The following is a 26,197-nucleotide window of genomic DNA, read 5'->3' as shown; positions in this document are numbered from 1 at the left end:
ACTTTATCGGAAGCGATAGTGATGGGGTTTAGGTGTTGGGGTTGGGTAAGTGGGGTTCTTGAGCCCCTCTGATGAGTATTCGCAGAGTTCCTCCTTCAGCAGCCGACAGCACATTATTTTGGAAAAAGGGGTAAGACACCTGCCTTGACACAGGCTGGCAAAGGGCAGGGCTATTTAGGAGAGACGCCCACATAGGGCCCCCGGGCAAGCTCTGGGCTCTGTGGAGCAAGGGGCAACTTCAGTGGAATTTCCCCCTTTGGAGTTCAGCTGATTTGCTGAAAGGATTTTTAACTTTTTCTTCCCCACCTCTAGCTCCTGGCCTTGCCTGTGACCTTCTATAGCTGACATGACTGTTAATCACCCCCTCCATCTCTGGGTCACCCCCTCCATCTCTGGGTCACCCTCCAATCTCTTGGTCACCCCCATCTCTGGTGTCACCCTCTCCATCTCTGGGTCACCCTCCAATCTCTTGGTCACCCCCATCTCTGGGTCACCCCCCATTTCTGGGTCACCCTCTCCATCTCTGGGTCACCCTCTCCATCTCTGGGTCACCCCCATCTCTGGGTCACCCCCTCCATCTCTGGGTCAACCCCCATCTCTGGGTCACCCCCCCATCTCTGGGTCACCCCATCTCCGGGTCACCCATCTCTGCGTTACCCCCTCCATCTCTGGGTCACCCCCATCTCTGGGTCACCCCCATCTCTGAGTCACCCCCATCTCTGGGTCAACCCATCTCTGTGTCACCCCCTCCATCTTTGGGTCACCCCCATCTCTGGGTCACCCTCTCCATCTTTGGGTCACCCCCATCTCTGGGTCACCCCCTCCATCTCTGGGTCACCCCCCATCTCTGGGTCACCCCTATTTCTGCGTCACCCCCATCTCTGGGTCACCCCCATCTCTGGGTCACCCCATCTCTGCCCCTGCCCCCCGGGAGGCCGGCCGTCGGGGACAGGGTCAGGCGCGCCTTCCCCTGCAGGCCCCGGGCGTGCAGTGGCGCCGGGGGGCGGACGGGGAAGGGTGGGGGGCAGTTCTGAGAGTTCCCGTGGACCCCGAGGGGGGCGCAGCCCAGGGGCCGGCGCGGGCCGAGGCTGGGACGCTCGCACCGGGCGCCCCCGCGCGGCCTCGGGACCCGCCTCTCCCGCAGTGTACGGGCCCCGCACTCCCGAGGAAGCGGGGGGCATGGGGCGCCCGCCGGGCCCGGGGTCTGCGCGCACCGCGGGCCTCGCCCTCGCCGCGCACGTGCCGGGGCGGCCCTGCCGGGCCCCGCCTCCAGCTCGCCGGAGGCCGAGCGGCTCAGCGCGCGTGCGCGGAGCAGGGCCCGGGGCGTGGCTTGGGTGGGCGGGACCCAGCCAGCGACGTGCGCAGGCGCACAACAGAGGTCGGCTGGCGGGGCCGAGCGCGGACCCCGCGCGCAGGCGCAGAGAGAGGCTGGGGGGCCGGCCGCGCGCAGGGGCGGGGCGGAGGTCGGGGCCGGGCGGGCCCGGTGGACCCTGCGCGCAGGCGCGGGGCGGAGGCCGGGCGGGGCCCTCTGGGGTCGCCCGTTGGCTTTATCTGGGGGGGAAGGCGAACGTCATAGCTCTGCGGGAGGCGGCTTTGCCGGGGGTGGGGGTGGGGGTGTGGGTGGGGGTGGGGGTGGGGGTGAGGACGGGGGGGGGCGATTGCGTCACGCCCCAAGGCCGTGGCTCCTGCGCAAGGGAGCGGCCTGGGCCTCACCCGAGGGCCACGTGGGGCCGAGGCCGGGGCTGGTCCCCGACTCCGCCCGCTGGTTTTCCTTCCGCACCCCCTGAGCCCAGAAGGGTTGTCATAACCTCCAGGTTCTGGGGGGCTGTGGGACCCCCTAAGGGGTCCCTCTCAGCCAGGTGCCGGTTGAGCAGCCTCTGGGCAGCCCCCGGGCGCTGTCGCCGGTCCCTGCCGACAGCAGCCCCGGGACCGGACACCCCCAAACCCGAGGAGACGCCCGGGCAGGACACCCCCAAACCCGAGGAGACGCCCGGACAGGACACCCCCAAACCCGAGGAGACGCCCGGGCAGGACACCCCCAAACCCGGGGAGACGCCCGGGCAGGACACCCCCAAACCCGAGGAGACGCCCGGGCAGGACACCCCCAAACCCGATCCCCGGGGGCCGGGCCGGCCGGCGGCTGCGGGGTCGGGGGTCGGGCTGCCGCGGAGGGGCTGGGGAGGGGTCGGGCCCTCACGGAGAAGGACGGCGGGGCTGGGGTCGCCGCGGTGAGACGCTGATTAGGGAGAGCGTCCGCGTCTGGGCGTGACACACACAAACCCTGGGTAGGACGCGGAGACGCGGGGTCAGCTGAGCAGCGTGAATGCAAATGGGGGCTGCGCTCTTCATCGCCCTGCGGGGCCTCACGAGCAGTGATGATGATCTGTTCATCACACCTGATGTTCTGCTCCGGCATTAAATGGAAAGAGTAAGTGTGATCGTGTGATGATTTTGTCTTACCTCGGGAGTCCGAGAGTAGGTGCCGCTGAACCCAAGTCACGAGTGTCCCCTCCTGCCGTTTGGGCTGGTGGAAGTTCTGAACAGGCCCCAGCTGCCGCTGACGGCAGATGGCTGATGGAAGCGCTCGCTGCTTTTCTGCATTGTCAAATCCAAGAACTGTAATCTTACTATTTAAGGCATCATTATAAATACATGTGTATGCATAATTCTGTATATTTATAACATAAATATGCATGCATATAGTTGTATTTATTGTCAATTATACCTTGATAAAGTTTGGAGAAAAAGTGTGTAGGTTGATAGTAGAAAAATTCAAACTCAAAGACAATTAAGTAGAAAAGATAAACCATCTCTATTCTGAGTAGAAATAGCCATGGTTAATCATTTTGATATATTTAATTTCAGTGTTGAGTCTAGGCATGAAAGAAAAACACATATATTCATAGTGTTTATGACTGAAAAAATGGATCATACTGTGTTGCTTTCTAAAATATTGGTTCACTGTCCTTTGCAAAATCAGTCTATTTGTAAGCATTTCCCTTAGGTTACTTTTTGTTTCTTTTTTTTTCTTTATTGAGATAAAATTGGGCATCACTACCTGGTGGTCATAGGAGTGGCATCCTTCTGTCCTGGGGACCACACCACGCCACACCCACACCAGCCCACACCAGCCCACGCACGCCCACCAGCTCCACATGCTGTCCTGGGAGGTGCCAGAGCAGGGTGACTCAGGGCATCCACCTAAAGTAGAAAAACAATTTGTTTCTGCTGTTCAGTATCTTGGCAAATACAGACTCCGCCTCCCAGCACCTGCCCCAAACGCCTCCCAGCCAGAAGAGACACGACTACCGCAGCGGGAAGGAATTCCGGGGGCTGACGTGAATGCTGAGCTCACGCCCAGAGGAAAGGGAGCTCTCTGGTCAGTGTGCTGGGGTGCTCACGAGGGATGAGGCTTCCTTCTCCATAGGTGTCTTTTCCAGTGGGGGCTGAACTGTGAGCAAAGATGGCGCCAAGAGTTGGACATCCCGTCTCTGATTAAGAATAATTGGTCTTTGGTCTTTTGCATAATAAGATAAAGAAAATTTGACAGTCAAAGGGATCTTAGAAACCACCTGGCTTGACTCTTACAGTTCAGTTCATGCCTTGAGTGGGGTTCCCCGTGGCAGGCACATGACCTTCACCTGGGAGTCAGGGTACCGGGGCCCTAGCCCATTCTTGTGGGCCAGGACTGGGCCATGGGGGAGCTCCTTCTGCTGGTGACTCCCTCGGTCTGGGTTTCTGGAAGCCCAGGGTTACCCGTCTGACTGTCTGTTGCTGGTGGCTGCCTGAGGAGGACATTCGTTTCAGGTCACATAATCAGACGTGTCTGCACCAGGACCCGTGTCAGGTGGTAGTTCAAGGGTCCTGGTTGGGGACGGGTTATGATGACTCCCTTCCTCCCTCACTCTCCACTCCCCTTTCCCCCTTTATCATCTCCTCCTCTAGAAACCCAAACACCACAGCGCAGCGCAGCGCCAGCGCCAGAAGGTCTTCCGCTGAAAACAGAGCGCCGAGAACAATGAAGGGCATCCGTAGAAAGTTGGACCTGGAAGAACTTTCCTGAATACAGAAGACACGGTGGCCTGGGGGGTAAGAATGTGCCTCGTGGGAGGGACACATTTCAGGTGCTAGAGTGAGTTTGGAAAAGGATCATCCGTGTTGCAAATTCATTTCAAAGCAGACTTGGTTTCTAGAATCACACACTGAACCTCTCCCAAGAACTCCTAATGGCATCCTGGCCACTGACAGTCTTTCGTGGACTTAGTGGAGGGTCTGAAGGAGGTGACAGCCAGACCTGGGGCGGCGTTGACCCTGAAATGCACTTAGGAGGGTCAGCGCTGAGCCTGTGGGAGGCATTTCCAATCTCTGACGACGTCTGACTGGTTCTCTGAACTCTGACGGGATTTCCTCCAGAGGAAGTTTCCCAAACTTCGATTCTGAACCAGTGACAACGTCAGCCTCGCTGAGCACCAGAGGATGGAAAATTTCCCCACCCTAGGGGAGTCCACTAAAAATGCCTTCTCATCTCCCAAGGGCAGGGTTCTTGCTGAGTGACCGTCACTCGCAGTTTGGGGGAGACCGACGGGAGCTGTGCCCACCTCCCGACCCTCAGCACCTACCCAGCAGGGCCCACCGCAGAAGTCTGCCTTTAAATATGGCAATTATTCCTAAAATGTCTTTGTTGACAGCTGGTGTGGCACAAATAAACACAGGGCTATTTGCAAGTAAGCAAGAATTAGCATAATCAGCAGCTGCAGCATTGCCACAGACACAGAACCGTAAAGAACCCCGTTCCTTCCGAAACCAAGTACGCGCAGGGACCTGCCTGGAATAATGAGTTAACGGACACCTGCCCGGGCTGCCCTGAGCCCAAGGGCCCTTGGGCCCGCCCAGCCCTCCCTGGCCGGCGTTTTCCACTTAAAACAGAAACTCATCTATCAAAGAGGGCTCTGTGGTGATGAAGAGTAAGAGCCTCTGCAGAGAATAGAAAATTATTGATTTTATTCTCCATTGTCCAAAATGTAGCAGATAATGAATGGTCATCAATGAAGGACATTCCGTCCTCGCTGAGTGTGATGAAAATGCAAGAGCAGATAAGAAGGGCTCTGGGAAAATAATGGTTTTATTGTTTTGTTCTGGTGAGTGCCAGCCAGCGGGCCCCGGGCCCTTTTACCAGCCCCGGGCAGCCGGTGTCCCGAGTTAGACAGGGCATCTGGCTCGCTAGGCTGCTCCTACCTGCTGGGGCCGGCGCCCTTTTGGCATCATCTTCCCGCAGGACAAAGGGGTGACCTGTCCTGTCCGGTAGCCGCTGGAACCCTTCTTAGGAGATAGTGTTTTCTTGCTCAGAAATCTGTGGCAGCCAGGGCACAGGCGGGGCGGGAGAGCGGGACGAATCAGCCTTTCTTTCTCCCTCAAAGCCCCTCTCCCGAAGGCACTGGCGCTGGCAGCGTTGCTGCGCATTTCTGAGGTTTTGAAGCCTGTCATTCAGCGCCGCGCATTCAGGGCAAACCTGTGTGAAATGCACTTCTATTCTCTCCCCGTCCATTTAAGGCAGGAGCTGCCCTCAGAGCCTTTCTCTCGATGCTCATTTTGTCAGCGCGAGCTCGGGACCCCAGCCTGGCCTCCTCCCGCACTTGCTGGGCTTCCTTTATGCATTTCACCGAGCTGGGGTGGCTGGAGTCAGCGCGACCCTGCCTTGTGCACAGAATCGGGTCCGCAGCCTGGCTCCTGGCATTTTCCCACTTTAGTCCGGAAAGTAGGTCAATTTTAAAAATAAACGGATGGGAACCGCCCTGCCTCCAGGGTGCTGGAGCGGCTGAGGGGTGGTTCTGAAGTATAGAGGCCACCCAGCAACGTTAGTGTTGTCTGCGGCTTTGTTCCCCAATTCTCTGTGCCTTTTAGGTGCCAGACAATGAAAACTGCTTTAGCTTGTAAGAAAGGGTGAGGGTATCAGCCCGGGGGCTACAGGCCTGACCAGATCTTGATAACTATATTAAAATAGTTCATAAAATAATTTAAATGGGACGCTATTGCTTTGCTCCACTTTTATTTTTTCTTATTGCCAAATGAACACGTTCTCATAAATGATGTAGAAGCCAGGTAAGTGTGAGGAAGGGAATAAAAGTTACCAGTTATCTCAATATTCAGAGGACATCAGGGTTAACACTTTGGTGCAATTCCTTTCAGTCTTTGTTCTTTAAAAAAAAAAAAAAAAAAAAGCATCTTGGGACTCTCAGTGCCAGAATATAAGTTGGCTCCCTGGTTCCCTCCCATCCTATTGTAACAGGGGGTACCAGGGAAGGGGGGAAGTTCCAGGTTTCCCGCCCCACCCAAAGGAGGGCGGAGCTGAGCAGGGATTGAAGAAGCTGCAGAGGAGACTGAGGAAGGAAGGAAGCAGGATGGAGAGCAAGGAGGAGCCCCGGAGGAGGCACATGGAGCCGAGAGACACGTGGAGAAACTGCACTGCCTTGTGGTTGTGGACGGGGTGACACAGATGTGGGTGAGACCCGTGGGGAGGGGACAATGGCGGTTTTTGTCTTAATTTTGATTTTGCTCTTTTCCTCCCAGACTTGTCTGGTTGTTTCTGACCCTTTTCTGTGGGTCCCACTGGAAGGTGCTTCAGACTTGTGGCAGCTTTCGGGCCTTGCTCTGGGCCAATCCTGCTTGGGTGGACTTTCACCCACGAAGGGACGGGTCACTTTGGGTGCTTGATTCAGAAACTATATTCTTTGCCTTTCCTGTATTGTTTACTAATTGTTGAAGTTCCTTTTCATTAAAGTATCATAGGTTTGTGTTGATGCAGTGGATGGCAGAACCTATTTAGAGCAGGCAGGTTTGTGGGGTCTGGGGTGACCCTCTCCCTGCCCTGTAACACTTTGGAATTGTTACTGGGCGTTAAGGGGCATTAAAACTGGCCAAGGACATTGCCCAAATATTTCCCTTCACCCATGCACACAATTGCAAGAAAACTCAGGTTTAGGGAACAACAATAATGGAATTTAATTAACAAAGCGGAGGGCGGAAGAAAGACACTGAAGACACACAAGTGTCCATGTTTACAAGTCCTAAACAAAATGGTGGCCAAGATGGTGTCTTCCCGCCACTGGAGACCTGGACCACGTATTTGTAACAGAAGGCTGTGCTCTCAAAATGGCGTCTTCCTGCCACTGAGGGCCTGGAGCACGTGGCAGCCAGAGACAGCAGGCTAGGATGCCAGCAGGAGACACACCCGAGTTACCACGATGTGCCTGAGGCAACACACAGTATCAGTCAAGCAACACCGGAAGCAGCAGCCTCCAAACAACCTGACAAGTAGCCACACTCACTCAGCTCAGTGAGGTGCCCTGCTCTAGGCCCTCGCCTTCCCCTCCCAGCTGTAATGGCAGCCAAGTTGGGAATAGTTCCAGCCACCTGGCTACCTGTAAGACTTCTTGACTTTCCTCCTGAGAGGCTGGCTGTTGGAAGCCTCTCCACATCCATCCTTTGGGGACCTGCAGCATCAGTCTGGGAGATTGGCGTCGTGGGGACTGGAATGGCTGACCCCGGGGGCTGCTTCTGTATCCCTTATATTCCCCATCAGAGTCCCCACCCCCACTGATTCTTCCTTCCCCAGCCATATTCCACCTGGCCCTATTCATCCTCACCCACTCCTCCCATTCCCCCAGAGTCTGTAATAGCCTTTGGCCCCAGTCTTGCCCTTTAGTCCCTGCTCACAGAATGAAGGCCAGCAAAGCACAGCACAGAGGTGGCACTTGCCGGGAGTGGAAGGGTGTGGTCCTGCTAGAAGGTAAGCCTGGAACAGCTTGTGGTCAAATTTGCTGTGACATGTGGAGATCCTATCTGTCCATCCATAAGTCTAACACAGAGGGAAGTGTATCTGAGAGATCAAGAGATGCCTATGGACATAAACTGAGCGCCTGGATCAAGCTATACCTGAAGGCAATTGTGAATGTTCACTTTTAGGAATCAATGAATACCTGTGTGCTGCCTGGTAGCAGTGAAGTAAATGACATTCTAATCCAATGGCAAACACCAGCCCTGTAATTGTAAATGTTTAAGTCACCTGTACCCCATTTTTTCCTGCTTTCAACATATAACACTGTCTAACATCATCTCCTTTTGCCAGGTTCTGTGCTGGGGGCTGGGTCCTGCCTTCTCAGAATTCACCACTTATAGTCCCTGGTTGATGAGATGTGCCTATGTATACATATCTGCACCCTATTGGTCTGTCAATAAAAGCCATAAAGTTTTGGATATGTATTATCTATCTATCAATCTGTTATAGGACAGGGAGAGGGGCAGCCCAAACCCCGCAAACCTGCCTATACTAAATGGGTTCTGCCATCTGCCGCATCAACACAAAACATATAAGACTTTAATGGGAAGGAACTTTAATAAAACTAGGAAACAATACAGGTAAGGCAAAGAGTCTAGTTTCTAAATGAAGCACCCAAAGTGACCCGTCCCCTCGTGGGTAAAACGCCATCCATATGGGATCGGCCCAGAACAAGGCCCCAAAGCCTGCTACAAGTCTAAAGCATCTTCCAGTGGGGACCCACAGAAAAGGGTCACAAACAACCGGACAAGCCCGGAAGGAAAAGAGCAAAATCAACATCAAGATAAAAGCTGCCATTGTCACCTCCCCATGGGTCTCACCCACATCTGTGTCACCCAGTCCACGACCAAAAGACAAGCGCAGTTTCTTCACGTGTCTCTAGGCTCCATGCGCCTCCTCCAGGTCTCCTGGCTCCATCCTGCTTCCTTTCTTCCTCAGTCTCTTCTGCAGCTTCTCCTCTTCCTGCTCAGCTCCACCCTTCCTTGGGTGGGGCAGGGAACCTGGAACCTCCCCCTTTCCTGGGGACCACCCTGTTACATATCTATCTATCTATCTATCTATCTATCTATCTATCTATCTATCTATCTATCTATCTATCATCTATTCATCCATCCATCCCTCCCTCCCTCTAGCTATCTGTCTGTCTACCTAATATGTGAGGTGATAGATGTGCTAATTAAGTCGATCATGGCAATCATTTCATAATGTATACATTTATTTACTCATATATTATACACCTTAAAATATATAGATTTTATTTGTCAATTATATCTTAATAAAACTGGGGAAAAAAACCCTAAAAATACTTTATTGCTAAGAAGCACTAATCATCGCCTGAGCCTTCAGTGAATCTTAATCTTTTGCTCTGGAGGGTCCTGCAAAGATCTACGAAGTGTAATTAAACAAAGCGGGATAAAATGAAGCATGCCTATAACATGCACACTTCAGAAGAACGATGTAAAAATAGCCGCATGCAGGGTTTTATCTATCATATTCTGATGTTACTTTTAAATTATTCTCTCTATACTTGCCTCGACATCACCAAAATAATGTAACCTCGACATAATAAATAACTGTACTGTCAATATAAGCCACTACAAATCACACAGAAATAATGGGCTCCAGAGGTAAGTTTCTGACTCCAGATGACTTTTTCCTGCTCTTTCTGCCAGTGCCCTCCCTTATTATTATGATTATTATTGTTCTTTTTCTGCTGTCCCCAGCCACTGTGCAGGCTCCACAGTAATTAGTAAGCTGTCTGTCACACTTTTCTATCCTTAGCAAGGCAACCACGTCCAACTGCTTTGAAGTCCAATTTTAATTTAGATGCAAACGACTCCCGTAGCACTAATAGTCTAAAAGGCACCTCAGGCAGGCTGCAATTACAGAGCTGGTGTTTGCCATCTGATTAGAATGTCATTTCCTCTACTGCTGCCAGGCAGCCCTCAGGAGCCTCCTGACCCCCAGCAATCCCAACTCTCCCTCCAGTCCCAGCCCCGGGCCGCCAGGCGGGGCTGCGCCCAGCTCCTGGTTCATTGGCTGTTTATTTATATAATGTCTGGGGATGACACAGTCCACATTAAGGCAGGACATTTACACACACACACACACACACACACGGATGGTGTTGCTCAGAATTGGCTGGTGGTGGAGACAGACACATCTGCAGGAGGAACTGGAAACTGATAGCCTAGTTCTCCTTTGAGTCCAGAGGTCTGTGATGCCACCAGGCCAAGGCTGCTGTTTCTGACAAGTCTGAGGGTAGAAAAAGCCAGTGTCCACCCTCAAGCCCTGAGGCGTTGAGCTCTGAACAGGGGCCTGGGGCAGCCTTTTTGTTCTCTGCAGGCCTTGCATTGATTGGGTGAGGCCCACCCATGTGGGTGTGTGTGTGTGGGGGGAGTGTCTGCTTGACTCACTGTATCACTGAAATGTTCCCCTCACCCCAAACACCCCACTCCCCCAAATGCACGAGGAGGGGCGTCTGGCAGGCGGGCTCGGTGAATGAACCCACCCGTCGCCGAGCCATACCCAGTCCTGGAGCCGTGACTGTGCCACCTTACATGGCAGATGGGGTCCTCGCAGCCTGAGATGGGGGTGCCGGTGGGCCCAGTGTGCTACCGAATGCCGGCCTCAGCACGCTTGTTAACTGTACCAAGTGTGCCCATGGGGTACTTAGGGGGAGTCGGGCAGTGGGAAGAGTGGGAGGCGGAGACGCTGCTGGCTTCGGTGGAGGAGGAGGAGCCACTGGACAGGCCGCGGTGTGCCCCTGGAGCCTGGAAAAGACGAGGAACGTCCGGAAGGAACGCAGACCCGCTGGCCCCTTGATTTTGGGCTTTGGAGTCCAGAACTGCAGGTGACAAGCGCTGCTCCGCGCCCCAGAGTCGGCGGTGGTTTCACACAGGCCCTGAGCCTGGGATTCGGCCCAGACTATGGTTGCCACCGGCACCGCCCTCTCCGAGCTCCTCCACGCACGCTCCGTGGGGCCGGGCCCGATCACAATGAATTGCTTTGGGACTCATGCGCTGGGGCGGCTGTGAGGTCAGTGCCCCTTCAGAAGGGCGTCTCCGGGGCCGGGTGTGGCCGAGCTCCCTTGGGTGGGGTCCAGGTGAAGTCTCCCTTCCTGAACCTTCAGGTGAGAGTCAGGCCACACTTCCTGGGTATGTGGGTGGGGTGAGGGGGTTGGTGGTTAAAGGCTCAGGACCTGACGCTGGGCAGTTTGGCCACATGACCAAGCAAAGTCTGCAGGCCGTGCGGCGTGTGGGCGGCTGGGCCCGGTCAGCAAGGTGCCCAGGGCGCCCGGCTCACCGCCCTGAGTGACGTCTGCTCCGGCTGGACACCTGTGTGGGTTTATAACACCCCCAGCCCTGAAAGCGTGAGGCCTGGCCCCCTGGAGGCAGTTTCCCGAGAGCAGCTGACCCAGAGCCGCGGGGTCTCACCCAGCAGCCCTGGGGGTCCACACCGAGCACGGGGCCACTTCATGCTGCGGGATGTTGTGGGATTTGAGGGGGGAAATGCTCTCACTTGCTGGGAAGCAGGCTGGGAGCTGCACTGTTTTTTAAAGAAGAGTTTTAGAAGAGGATCAGCCTTTCTCCGATACTAGCTTTGGAATAAGTAATGGCTTGGGGGTGAGAATTGCTGGGTTTCCTATTAACGATAGAAGTTGCTTCCTCTGTTGTGAGGAGAGGCAGCAAAATGCAGCGGTTAAAGCGGGGTGATTTGGGAACCGGAAAGCTGCAAATTCGGACCCACCCTGGGGTCCTGAGGGCTCTGGCCCCACCTCCACTTCCTTAGCACCTGGACTGAGACCAGCTCCTCAGAGAGGGCCCCGAAGGGGGGAACCTGGTGTGGGGTGAGCCTGCCGCGAGGCAGGACAAGCATGTGGCAGCCCTGCTCCTCCTCCACCGCCCACATGCTCTGGCTCCCTCCCTTTGGATGCTCTTTGCAGTCTGAGGCGATGGGGTCTGGTCTGTCACCTGGTCCCCTCTACAAGGGGAATCCCCAGGTGCACAGGTGCCAGATGCTGCCCCAGGACCAGAGGACAGCAGGATACAGACCAGATGCCGCCGGGTGAGTGGAAAGACGAGCCAGAAAAGGGGGCGCCCTCTGCTCCATCTGCTCCTCAGCCTCTTGGGCTCCCTGCCTGGGCACCGGTGCCCCCCATCCCAGAGCCCGAGCCCACGCAGCCCAGCCCCTCGCCGTCCCCCCCACCACATGCCTGCAGCCGCTCTGTTCACACCTGGCTGTGGGCTGACTCCCACGTTTGGATCCTGGGGCTCCTAGGTGGAGAGTCAGAGCAAATGAAAAGCCCCTAATAGCTAAGCTTCAAAGTCACCCCCTGGGGCCTCAGGTGTTTGTAGGCGGGTGAGCTGCTGCTCCCAGGCTCCAGAGGACGCTTTGAGTAAAACCAGCTCTGGGCCCAGTGCTGGGTGAGGAGGAGGCAAGAGAGGGTCTCGCGGAAGAGCCCTCAGGAAGCACAGAGGGTATTGGGGGGCTGCGCCAGTCCAGCCTTGTGCCTTCGAGGCCGACCCCTGTGGGGCCGCTAAGTGGACCCAGGAAGTGACAAGCCCTGGGGCGTGTGGCTCATGGTGAAGCCACAGCTGTGCACATGACGTTCTAGGTCGTCTGCACAGAGAGGTCATTCCCAGCTCAATCCCAGCCCCTCCTCAGCGGGGCTCTCCCTCCTCAGGGGCAAGCTCGGGGCTGGAGAGACTGGACCGTCCCTCAGTCCCTGTGATGCTGTGAGTTTCAGATGTGATGAAATGCTCCCACCCAGCACCCATCTCTGGCTTCAGTTCACGCCTGGGGTCCTTCGCAGCAGAGACCTAAAAGCCGCTCACCCGCCAGGCAGCCCTGGCCCGGCCACTGCTCCGTCTTGCAGGTAGGGCTGGAACCCAGGACACCCGACCCCAGGCTCTGAGGCTCCCTGGTCCCCTTTCTATCTCCACTGTCCTCAGGTGGGGGGGTCTCCCACCCACACACCAAAGGGGTTTTTCTCTTCCTGCTTCCTGGCTGCTGTCTCCAGAATTGCCCCTTTGATCGACTCTGTCACTATGTCATTAATCATCAATAACATGCGGTCCACTCCGTCCCCTTGGTCGTAAAGAGCCAGACTGCAGCGATTAGCTGTTCACTGAAAATTCCCTAATGAGGTTTATCAGCGTTTTCACGTACTTAATACCTGGGATAAAAATGCATTAGCAATTCGACAGCAGCGTTTGGGGAATAGATTCCCTTCCTATAAAAACCAGATTAGGGGCCTCCCTGGTGGCTCAGGGGTTCAGTCTCAGCTCTATGAAGCTGTCCACAGCCACTGCAGCACAAGTTTGATCCCTGGCCAGGGAGCTACCCACAGGGCACAGCAGACCTCTCCTGTCTCTCTGCTGCTCCCCTCAGCAGTGGATTTCAGTAGATCTGCCTGTTCTGCTCCCCGCTCTCTGGGGAGTCCTCTAGGGAGTCCTCTCACCCCCTGCACCTTTGGCCTAGACCGCAGTTCTTGTGTGCACAAATAAATAAATCTTAAAAAGAAAACAGATTAAACTGTAGGACAGAAAGACGTGGGCTTGGTTCATCAGGGAGCAGAGAGATGCGGTACATACATTTGGAGACAGGAGCTCAGTGATCATCCCTGGGCCACAAACACGGACTTTGAGCACCAGTCTCCCTCTTTCTTTGCATTTCTGGAAGTGCAATCTCGGGGCTGCGTGGCCCCCATGGCTGGTGGAGCCGTGGCCTGGGGCATCCGCATCCCGATCCCCAGTGATGTGGTTCCTCCCTGGGGCTCTGCAGACGTGGGGCGGATCTGGAGACAGAGATTTTCCCTGGTGATGCCACTGGTCGGTGGGACCCCAGATGTTCTCGGGTGAGACCAAGGGAGCAGGTCAGAGTCAGAGAAGTGATGATAGAGGCTGAAGTCGTGGTCCTGCTCACCCGGCGCCCAGGGGCTGGGGCCTCCAGCATCGGGACCGGCCGGAGTCGCTCTCTGGTCCGGTCGGTGTCATCACTAAATTTAAAAATGCAGGCCCACCGCTCGCCCAGCAAGCAAGTCTGGGCTTGGCAGGATAAGGGGAGTCAGGCCTGGGAATCGGCCGTTAAGCTGGTGGTCCATGAAGCTGATGGGGATCATGAGTCAGGACACCCCCAAGACCAGCCCCCCGACCAATCCTGAGACATGGAGAATAACAGAGCGGGGGACCCCCACTCTGCGCAGCAGGCCTCTCGGTCTCTGTTCTCCCCTCTGTATGTCAGGAAATCCGCCTTTTCCCTTCTCCGACTGGTGACTTCTTCACCGCGAGCCTCTGGCCGGCACTGAGTCTGCCCCGCAGCCGAGGACCCCTTGCTTCTCGGCCCGTTGACTCGGTGTTCCTGACTCCGGCGGGAGACAACACAGCGTGTGACATGCTGCCTGCTGTCGCGGCGGCTGGGGAGCTGGTGGCCTCGGGCGGCCATTCTCCCAGGACCCGGTTGGGTGTCCCTCAGCGACCTCGGGAGACCTCGGGAGGGGGCCGTGCCTGGACGCCAGAGGCCTCACAGCACACGCGCCCAGTAGCCGAGCAGCGAGTCTGGGCTCCGGGTGACCGAGTCCCAGCGCCCTGGCCACACCCCTCGTTGCCTATCAAACATGGCTCGGCCTGAGTCTGTGTGGGGGCAGCGGCATCTCTCGTTTCTCCAGACGCTGCGGCTCCATCACGGGGCTGGGATGGATGGGGGGCGCCTGCATCCCCTTCCATCGGGCCGTGCAGAGTTTACTCCCACACGCCCAGGACACAGGTGACTCATCAATCACACTGTTCACCGGGCGGCGCTGTTTCAGAACCTGCTCTCTGCAGCGCAGGCTGCGAGGGCTTGCATAGAAATGAGAGGTCATGGACGGAGGGTATTTGCCACGCGTGCTGGAGCAGGGGCGCCTGCAGACAGGGCTCAGGTGCAGGTGCTCCCCTGCGCCCCCCAACAACTCTGCACGCCCCCGAGTGTCGTGAAGAGGGGCGGCAGGGTCCCTCACCCACAGTTACCACATCTTCGCTTTCTTCTACACGAACACGTTATTAATTCAAACAGAAACCGCCCCAGAAAACAAACACTGCCTTTAAATTAAACATCAGAATGCAGCACAGAGACTGAGCCGGGCAGCAAAATGTAGCATGTTGATCAAGACAATCAAAAATGCAAACTAGGAAATCAATACGCAGGAGCAGCTGTCATCAGACCGAACCCCAGGCAGCAGCAGGGCTGATGGGGGGGCGCCCTGCACCTAGAGCTCAAGCCTGCAGGAGAGGGTGACCCCCGGCCAGGCACTGGCTCTGCCTCCTTTTGCAAAATGCATCTTTAAAATTCATCTTAAAAGAAAAAGATGCTTCTGTTGGGAACACGCCACTTTGCTGTCACCGTCTTTTTCTAAAAGCGAAGGGAAGACTAGTCCGTGTTCTGTGCAGCGCCGAACTCATCCCGAAGGACAGGACCTTGACCTCCCTCCCGAAGCCTCTCTCAGCCAGGGTGGGGGCGTACGCTGCGAGGACAGGCACCCTGACTCCGTCTCGGCTGTCGGGGGGTGGTGCGCGGGAAGCTGAGAATCCGCCAGTGTCTTTGCCAACCACTGGAATCTCCATTCCTGCCAAACTTCAGCGAATCTTCTCTTTGCTTGTCTGCTCCTCCCTTGCCCGCGCCAGCCTTTCGGTGGACCATGAGTCGAAGATGAATCGGGAATCCGTGGTCCAGGACGTCGCAGTCCCAGCTCCACGGCCACTACTGGGCAGGAGGACAAAGCCCGGGGCCTCCCTCTAGTCTCCCTCGCCCACCGCCTCCCCTGTTTTCAAGTCCCGGCACCAATCCCCAGAGAGACATCTGGTGCCTCCCCTGGGGCTGGACACCACCTTGGGGGGCCCCTCCCACCTCCTGGCCCCCATTCTTACCACCTGCCAGGCTCCCCCTGGGCTTACTGCCCTGAGAATTCTGAAATTCTAAATGTTCCACCTGTTCCCTGCTATAAAATTCTGACTTTAACAATAATAATTCCAATGTTCTAATTGAATATAAAATTCTCGTCCGCAGAGAGCAGCAGGTCCAAGCTCCTGCTAAGACTCATTCCAGGGGCCGGCCTTCCCCCGGGCAGCGCAGCCGGCCCTTGCATAGCGGAACTCTTTCCCCATCCCAAGAAGCCCGTTGAGACGGAAACTCTCACTAGCGGCCCAGGTGACCGAGTCACGCGAGGGATTCTTCTCATCTCAAAACACGGTTCGGGGACCAGGAGCGTCAACCCCACATCATCCATTTTAGAAAACACCACGCGTGCAAGCCAAGCATCTTGCATCTTGCAGACTCTGTTTCCCCAGACCAAAAAGAGAAGCAAAGTGGCACTGACACTGGGATGGCTACGCTGGGAGGCCGTTCGGCACTTTATAACTTGAGGCCCCCCTAGATACGCACCCGGCGGTGCGTGGCTGCGTGACTTGTACCAGCCAGGAAGGGGAGCAGCGTGGAAGGCCGAGTTCTCGGGTGGAGGTGGCTGCCCCCAGGCCGCTGTGCAGGGGTGGGGCCGCGGGCTCCTGGGGGGCGGGGTGTCCTGCCTGGCCGTCAGCTCGCTTTCCCTCTTGTGCGGCCGATTTCAATGAAATGTTTTTAGGCCTTTAAGTGATTTGTCTTCGGTTCGTGCTGCTCCTCTCACTTGGTTTAGTGCTTCCTTTTGGTCTCCCTTCTTGAAAATTCAGTGATGTCCAAAGGAATTATGTCTTCTTTGCCGTTTTCGTGGTTTTTCTCAAATGTTTCTCCGCCTTGGGACCAAGGACGGCTGCACTGGAGCTGACTTGGTGCTGACTCGGATGGGCCCGAGCTCAGCGGGCTGGAAGATGCCGCTTTTCTCCTCTTCCTGGTGTTCTGCGGGACCAAGTGTCTCCAGTCACAGGAGACAAGGCTGAGCGGACTGCTAACCCCAGGGACCTCCATGCTGAGCAGGCCGGGGGAGTCTAGCCTATGGGGTTCAGCCGGCGCTATTCTGCAGGTAGCTGCAGGGGGAGCTTCCTGCAGGTCAGCTTGTGTGTGGGGGGAGGACTCGGTTTCTCCCCCGTGCTGGGAGAGCAGGCGTGGGCAGGTCCTGAGAGGGGCAGCGGTGAATCTCCCATCCAAGCCTTATGCATTTTGCCAAATTCCATTTACGAAAATTAGGAACGTGATCAATCATGGTACCCCAAAAGATTGTGAAGATGGAAACACAGAAACCCGATTAAAAGGAGGCGGGGAGGCTGGAAGTTGGCGATCAGCAAGCACAGAGCCCACTGGCCTTCATCTCTCAGGGTAAGTGAGGTTCTTCCCGCGCCAGTGGGAGAAACACGGTGCCTGTGCCCAGCAGGAGCCCCCTCTGGAGGGCGTGTAAGGGTGTTGGCTTTTGTTCTGGGGAACAAAAGTGTGTCTCCTACTCACTACCAAATTGCCCTTTGACACTGTTCCGCCGTGTTGGTGAAATGATTGATGCTTTGGTCTAAGGTCAACAGGTTTATGACAGGACTGGGACGGAACATCTTAAATGCCCCTTGGCAGGGGTGTGCTTCAGCATGGTCTGCCTCACGCTGGACTGCAACAAAAAATGATGCTGCAGAAATGTACTTAATGACATGGGAAAATGGCAATTAGAGCTAAAGTTAAATTAAGTTACAGTGCCGGGTGCACAGCATGCTTTTAAAAAATCTATAGCAACTTTAATATGCCGTTGAATGAAATAGAGAATTTCCTTCATAGATCATATTAATTCTCCTTTAATCTTAAAATTGCCCTGGAGCAGGATAATGGTTTTAGGAAAAAAAAAAAAAACTATATAAAAAACCCTATATATCATTCTTCAGTAGAGCAAGTTTACTATCTTATTCTTCAAAAAATAATTTTAAGATAATTACAGATTTACAGAAAATTACAGAGAAACACGCAGGGAGATTCCAGATGCCCTCCACCCAGCCTGCCCAGCTCAACATCCGTGTGACTGTGAGATAGGAGCGAAAGCAGAGAACTGGCAGCTCTGGTCCAATCCAAAAGTTCATTCAGGTCTCACCAGTTATACACGCACTCTGTGTGTGCACGTGTGCCTGTGTGTCTGTGCACACGCACGCATAGCTGTTTACCATGCAATGTGCTCCAGACACAATGTGCATCAGGGCTGATACCATGACACCGGGTTTCGAGAAAAGAAAGAGGCTTCACTGCAAATCGATTGGCAAGAAGATGGGGGTGAACTCCCACCTCCTGCCTCCCTGGATAAGAAAGGGAATGAGGCTCTGTAGAGTCATCAGCACGTGATGATCAATGAGGCCCTGTGGGGGACTGGGTTGAGCACAAAGGGGTTCAGTTTTATGGGCTCAGGGCCAGTTCATGTGGCCTTGACCACAGCACGTTGGCTAGTCACAGGGCGGTTCCTCGATGGGGGCGTAGGAGGAGACGCGGCCCTTCTCTCTGCTATGTATGTCGTGGTCCTGGCCCGGCTGGCTTGCAGCGCAGCTCCAGGTGGTCCTGCTGGGCTCAGCCTGGGTCGCGTGCTGATCAGCCTCCAGGCTCTGCAGTCTATGAAAGTTAACTCCAACAGAAAGTCAGGTGAGTGTTTTTTCTCTTGTGCTCTGGGGTCCGAGAGCAATCGAACACTTTCACGCGGGCTCACAGCCCCTGCAGACAGAGCCCCCTGCTCCACAGCGCTCCTTGGTGTTCTCTCTCCTGTCCTTCTCCCCGCTTGCTTCTCCCCTCGCTTGTAGAAACCGCCAATCTGTTCTCTTCCCTACAATTGTGCTACTTCACCTTTGTTATTTGAGTGGAATCTCCAGAATGTATCCTTTAGAGATTGACTTTTCCACCTGAGGTAATGTCCCTGAGGCCCATGCCTTTTGGTTACTGACCAGAGTTCTACGGCATGATTGATTCAACCGCTCACCCGGAAAAGGACTCAGGGCAGCTTTCCCTTTGGGGCACTCAGAAATAAAGCTGCCAGGGACACTGGCTGGATTAGCTGTGAGATCAAGGGCTGGCTTCAAGCACAGGTTTCTGCATAAAAACTGCTTTGCATTTCTTTGAAGCAAATGCCCAGAACTGCAGTTGCTGGGTGTATGGTGAGTCCTTTGTGGTTCCAAAGTGACCTATCAACTCTGTCTGCCAACTACATATTCCCACGATGCGTGGAGGATGCAGTCTCTTCATATTCTCATAGGAGTTTCTGTCCACTGTGCTCTTTTAACATCCATGTTTTCATGAGAATAAACCCAAAAGGCCAAAGCCGCTGACAACAGAAGACAAACTGAAAATGGTTAATCATCATGAGTGGGAGGGTTGCTACAAGGCTGCATGTGATTCCCCCTGAATTTTGGACTCTAAATATATGTTGTTTTTATGTTAGGGAATAAAAGGTCAGAGTTTTACTGGCCAGGGAGTTACCCACAGGGTGCAGCAGACCTCTCCTGTCTCCCTGCTGCTCCCCTTAGCTTACTTTGGTCAATCTGCCTGTTCTGCTCCCTGCTCTGTCTCTGGTGAGTCCTCCACCCTCAAACCTCTGGCCTGCACCCCAGCTCTTGTATGCAGAAATAAATAAAATCTTTAAAAAATCATGAAAAAAAGCATTGGGCCATTCTCGCCCCGGAGCCGCAGTGAACAAGGCATCACCCCTGGAAGTCAAGCCCGGCAGACAGAGACGGGCAGGGCTTATCGGTGCACCGAGCCCGCGTCCTCCCGGCTCTGTTTTTGAAATCTCATTCTCCATTGATTAGCTCCGTGCCCCACTGTTGTCGTGGGTAGAGATAGTTTTAATTGAACCAATATGTAGCTAAGTCAAACACAGTGTGAGCTAGATTGACATGCTTTGGTATTTATAAATGAGTAAAAAGAAGAGATGCTGTGAAAACCACAATTTTTAGCTGGCAGTTGAAGGAAAAAATCACTAGCTGGTGGCATATGGGAGATGAGCTTTCTGAAGGAATCTGTTCATTTCGTCCCTGCACCGGCATTGATCTGAATTTATCATTCCTTGCAGAAGCCAGTCTGCTGGCCCCGAAGGCGCCCAGACAGAGACCGGGCTCAATACTGGTTTGTCACCCACGCTTGATATTTTAATTGACATTAACCAGAAACAAAGATTATAAATTGCTCTGTTTATTACGTCTTGGTCTACCCAGGGGAAGTCATTTTAATCAAAATCATTTTTTCTTAATCTTGAAGGTAAAATTAATTAGAACTGTGCACAGACTGAATTTGTTCTTATGAGTTCTGGAACTCCTGGGAAGCTGGTTGCTGCGGAAAAATTGAGCCACAAAAACCTAAACCCTGATCCTCCCTGTCACAGAGAGAAAATCAGACCACTTTTGGGATGGCAGGATTTCCCATTTTTCTGGACTCCTGAAATTTTCCTTCCCTTATCCTGGGACACACGGAGGCCTGCAGACTGCGCGGAGACACAGCAGCAGCCGGGCAGTGTCACGGCAGGTTTGTGCAAAAGGAATTAACACGTGAACCTGGAATTCTCACCTCTGCCCTCAGAAGACAGGGGAAAAGGCCAAACATCCTAACTGTGCTTGTAAGTCCTCTGCCCAGAGCTTGCTGCACAGGGAGGGGAGGGCCCCCCTCACCGCCCCCCGCCCCCCACCCGCCAGCCCTGGCCTCTCCGCTCCCCTGAGATTCTCTGCAAGCCGGCAGCTCTCCTGGGGGAGCCGGGGGGAAGGGGGCGACCGGTCATTTCTTTGGCCCTGCAGCTTCTTGCTGCTTTGTCAGACTGTCTTGTATTTTCACGCCTTTGCAATCAAGGCTCAGAAACACACCGGCCAGGCGGCCACAGCTCCCCTCCCTCCTCGCCCTGCTTGTCCTGTGGCCACATCACAAAGGTCATTTGCTCCGATAAATGCTGAGCCTGTAGCCTGGGCACAGTCGGCAAACGAGTAACCTAGAAGGTTCTTTGGTTGCCTCAGACAGAATCTTTTCAGGAACAGGGGCCACAATTTCCCAGGTTTTGAATCCTGCTGGCTTTTCTCCAGCAAGATAGGGTGACAAGCAAAGATGGGGAAAGAGACTCACAAGGTAGCAAAGTCAAGGCACGAAATTGGATTCCGCTGTGGAGACGCTGCCTTTCTAAACACTTCCCATGCCTGCGTGGCCTCAGTAATGCGCCCCAGGCTAGGGGCAGACGCTGGCTGCCCTCCCGCCTGGTGCAGCGTCAGCATTTCGTGGCCTGGGCGGAGGGTGACTTGACATCACTGCTGCGCTCACCTGCGCCTTCCTAGCCCCGACTTCCATAGGCGACGTGAATGGTCGCGAAGGACCGAATGGAAACACTAGCATCCCCTTGTGAAGAGTGACTTGGGCTGGGAAGCTGCGCACGATGCACTTTCAAGGGCTGAGAGGCAGACGGGACCTGCCTATGGGGTCTGCTACCAGACAAGGCTGAGACCCCACTCCCAGGCTGAGAACCCCCAGGCAGAGACGCCCCCCAGGCTGAGACCCCTCCAGGCTGAGATCCCAATCTGCCTCCTGCGACACTAAGTGACCTTGGCCAACTTCTTTAAACTCCACTTTTGTCCTTCATCGGCGGGAGCTCGGCGACAGGGTGCATGTAGGGTTGGGGCGATGAGCCAAGTAGACGCCACAGTCGTCTAAGGCTCCTCCGTCATGACCCACCGTCTTCTGCGCCATCTGCGTACTCTGGTGACAGGGCACGTCCTCACAGCCACTGTGATTTGGGGGCGCAGAACAGTGAGAGCTGCATTTGGGGGCAGATCTTTCTGCTCTAGGAGGTGGTGCCCCTGAAAACGAGGGGTGCTGCCGACAGCTCACCAGCTGCTCTGCTGGGGCGACCCGCTGGTGCGTGGGTCGGGAACACGGCCCAGGCAGCTGTTCCTCAGCCTTGCCTGTCCTCCGGCGGGGCCGGCAGGGTCAGCGACTGCGCATCAGTCTCCATGTTGAGGCTTCCCTGCCTGGGTGTCGGGGGTCCCCAAGGCCATTGCTGCGCTGGGCCTTGCAGGCGTGCGCTGAAGGTGCTTGGGTTGCAGTGAGCACGCAATGGTCAGAGCCAGCCTCTGCTTGTAGCCAGAATGGGACAGGTTCTGCCACTTGCTGCAGACAATCAGAAAACAGACAAACATACATGAAACCACAGAGATACGGTAACAAGGACAGAGAATCAGGAAACACAGGGGTGAGCCTGATGCCCCTTCAAGTTACTGGCCTTGAATGGAGGAGGGGAGCCAGCAGCTGGGGACGCCTAGACCAAAAAAACAAAAAGGGGAAACAAGAAAAAGGAAAAATACCCGTCTCCCTGTGCCCTGCAGGAGCCTCTAGAGGCTGGAGTCGGCAGAACAATGGCTCTTGCTCTGTGTGAGGAACCAGGGGAGACACAGAGCAAGCGGCCGGCCTCAGCCCAGCCCCTGAGCTGCGAGTTGCAGGAAGAAGGAGCAGGAGAAACAGCCTGTCAGCTCTCCGCGTGCTTTCAGGACGAGAGACTCAAGTCGCCTCTGCCCTAGCATGGTCCAGGCACAGAAGTGTGCTGGGTTGGCTGTGACATCGGGGGCGGCTTGGCAGTGATGGCCACGGTCCTCCTTTGTCACGAGCCAAGGGCGCTAGAGATCAGCCTCCTCTAGTGACTGGCAATGCTGGAAACCAAGTGGCTGTCTTATGCCCTTTGTCAAGAAAAAACAGTTTTATTTCTGTGCATGTGACTTACCCATAAAAATGGAGGCTCGAAACCCCACAGGGACAGGGGATAGTCGCTCAGAGAAATCTGGAATTGGTCTTCAGTCCCGGAGCCTCAGTTTGGTTCTAAATAAAATCTTTAGTAAATTTCTCTTTCACTAGACTTTGAATTTGCTTCATAGGTGTGGTTAGTTCAGGTCACAGCTTGGAGGACAAGAGGCCAGACAGAGAGAGTTGTGCAGAGACAGAGCCCTGGAAAGGTGCCTAAGGCCCTCGTGCATTCAGCGTGTGTGTGTGTGTGTGTGTGTGTGTGTGAGAGAGAGAGAGAGAGAGAGAGAGAGAGAGAGAGAGAGAGAGAGAGATTGTGTGAGAGAGAGATATTGAGAGAACAGATCTAGTGCCCTTGCAGGGCTGGGAATAGTATCTGTCTTACCAGCCAGATGAGCAAACTTCAAGATTCACAGGGCTTTGGGGAGAGAACACAGAAGGGGGTTCCTCCAGCAGTGGGGAATAATTCACTTTAATTTGAGCCCCATTCCTGTTCAGCCTAGTGAATCTTTAAAGCAAGACCTAAAAGGATCAAGCAGTTTCCAAGAAATCAAACTGCACCCACCACCACCAGCTCAAGAATATTTATAAGGCTACCAAAATCTCAGACAGTCAATAAAGTCAATTTCCAGTGTCTGATGGCCAATCAAAAATGATCAGGCATGTGAAGGGCCAGGAACCCCTGGCCAGTAGTGAGGAAACCAGCCAATCGGTCACCCCAGCCGGGAGCGGTCACGCTATTATCGCAATTAGCAGACAAGGCCATTAAAACAGCTGCTGTGACCGTGTTTGTTTGGTTCAAAGAATTGAATGTTCTTTTTTTCTCATGTGCCAACATGAAAGTCATTGTGACTGTAGGTCATTTTTTCAATACTGCTTTCCAGAGAGCCCTGGACATTTGTTTTGGTGAGTGTGGCTTTATAGATGGCGCCATGGTGTCCAAGCTTTCCAAGGTCGCTCATTTTTCCCCTCAAAAGAGGCTGGTGTTTTTCGATTCCTGAGTATCTGGGCATTTCTGAACTCGCAGCTTTCTGAAAGCCTCCCTGACTGATGTTCAATTCACCTTTCTGTTACAGATAAATCACACTTCACTGGAAATCACACTTCAAACAATCGCTTCGAGGCTAGGGTAGCAGCACTGCAGAAGGAGACTCCGGCTAAAAGTGAACCCCAACAGCAGAGGCATCTTTATTTTTAAAAAAACAGGTGATTAGTTTTCCAAGTTAATTCTGCAAGACAGCAGAAAAATAGGCTGCAAGTGACTTGTGTGGCTTTGATCGCACCCCGAAGTTACCCTGATCCGCTCTGTGAAGTCCGAGGTACCGAGATCAATGGCCACGTGTTGGTTTCCAGGGCACGGACTGAGTCCCTGGCTGCCTTTATTGTTTCCCTCTTGCTAATATCACTGTCAAAAATCCAGGACCGCAATTGACCAGATTAAATCCAGAGGATTTGCAAAACGCCGAACTTGAGTCCTACTTTATTCTAATATTAAGGCTCATTTGCTACCGCTGCAGGATAAATGCTGTGCTCGTTGCTCCAGGCATGTCTTTCTGTCCTTCATAAAAGCGAGCGCCGAATCAAAGAGAGCTGTTTGGGGCTAGAGCGAACATACTGCGAAATTAAGGAGCCAGGCTTATTCTTCTCCATAGTCTTTCTTTACCCTTTGAACTTGAAGCCCTTGCCTGAGCCCACATAATCCTTGAATTAAATTGCTTCAATATATTCGTCCTAAAAATAAACACAGGAAGAGTGGAGGGCGGAACACCTTCCAGTCAATTCGTTTAAGAGACTGAGCTTGCGGGGGAAGATGAAAATAACAACTGGGGGATTTCTGCTTCCGGCCGTGACACCTGGGTCACTGGAGAGAGACTTGTGCCTGTGAGGTCACGTCACAGGACATCTGAGCCAGGGGAACGAGGCTTTGTCGCCAGAGCAGCATCTCAGAGGGTGCTGCGTGACTGGTGCTTTTGGATCGCCCCATATGAATAGACTTTTGTACCTGCCGTTTGCCTGCAGAACCCCACCGCTAATTCACGGTGCGTTAAATCACAACCAAAAACCTCTCCTTTGTGATCAGGCGCAAACGAGCAATTATATCAAAAAAGACAGTGGGTCTGGAGAAAGGAACCCCCTTTTCACCTGTTTTCTTGGGAAATTTCAAAAGGCTTTCCATCCCGGCTGACGGAGTCCCCGCATCCTCCCAGAGCACCCCGTGGCTGTGGGCGTGACCTCTGGGTCTGGCGGTTGGGGTGATTTAAACAATAACCTGCAAGCTTCCAGCCCCCGGTCAATTCCAGAGCCAGCCAGCTGCAGCCACCACAGCGTGGCCTGATCCTTTGTGAGTGGCCCCAGGCCCGGGTTCTGCATCATCTGGGGCGAAGGCAGAAGAGGATCCCTTCCCTGCAAAGATGCGTCACTGCGGTGCCAGCGGGTGGGCCGGACAGCGGGTTGTTAGCTGAATCCGTCGCCGCCCTTGTGCTTAGAGGGGTATTTCGGTGCAGCCTTTCAATGCTGACTAAAGGCTCAAGAATCCCTCGGCGACTCCACTGAGACCAGCCTGGCAGAGCCTGGGCCCAGGGCCGGGTCCCTGATGCCAGCTCTGGCATGGAGAGCGTGTCCCCCATGGTTGTGAGGTCAGAGAGATCCGCTGCCTTTTCATGCACAGGGGAGCCCATCCCGGAGCCCCGGCGGGGTTGGGGAGTCCCTGCACTCACCCCCACCCCCGGGTGGGCCCTGCTGATTTATGGAATACTTCATCATTAGACACACTAATTAATTAATTGCATAATGGTCTTAGGACAGAGCAATTGTCAAGGTGTACAGGGAGCTCCCATCACCCCCGCAGCCGCCCCCTCATCCTGCGTTTCCATGGCAACTTCGTCGTGCGTGAGCCAGCAGTGTCCACTGTTCATGACGCCCATTGTTTACCGGGAGCCCCTCTGCTCTGCCCAGGGTGCTGGTTCCGCTGGGTCCTGCTTAGCACGTGGCTTGACATCCATCCCCGGTCCCCTCCAGGCTGAGCCCGATCCTCAGCGCCTCCTTTTTTTGATGCTCTAATAGCTTTGAAGACTCCCCACCTGGCGTGTTAGAGAAGGTCGGCTGTTTGTCTCGTGGTTTGGCATGACGTGTCTTTCTAACTGGGGAGAGCATTTTTGCATCATTCATGTCCACAGTTTACTACAGGCAGTTGCAAGAGACAAGCCAGCGTCCCCTTTGCTGAGGACCTGCCTTGGAAACAATGACAAACCTGTAACGGGGGATCCCGGCTGGGGTGCTGGGTGGCATCCGCAGGTCTCAGATGTCACAGGTCACGTGCGCTCACTGTGTGCAGAGCGCGTGAAGGAGGGTCTGTTGTCTCCCCTCTGTGGCTTCCTGCAGCCCCCTCCCACCTGCACCCCCACCCTACGGTTGCTCTATTGTCAGTGTCACACCACAAGGACCCCAGGGCGACATTTTGTAAGCAAACCTGTCTCCTTGTGACTATGAAGAACTCCTGCCTCCACCTTCCCAGCTCCCCACAGCTCCCCGCCCCCCTCCCCGCCTCTGCCTGGCCTCTGCTGACAGCTTTGTCAGTTCCGAAGCATTATACACACGAGCTCCCAGCATCTGCCTGCTGAGGGGCTTTTCTCTCGACGTAACATCCCGGTGATTCCTCCAGGGTGCTGGCGTCGCACTGGG

This window comes from Talpa europaea, assembly GCF_964194135.1.
Source record: "Talpa europaea genome assembly, chromosome: 14".
Taxonomy (NCBI): Eukaryota; Metazoa; Chordata; class Mammalia; order Eulipotyphla; family Talpidae; genus Talpa; species Talpa europaea.
This window is presented reverse-complemented; position numbering follows the sequence as displayed.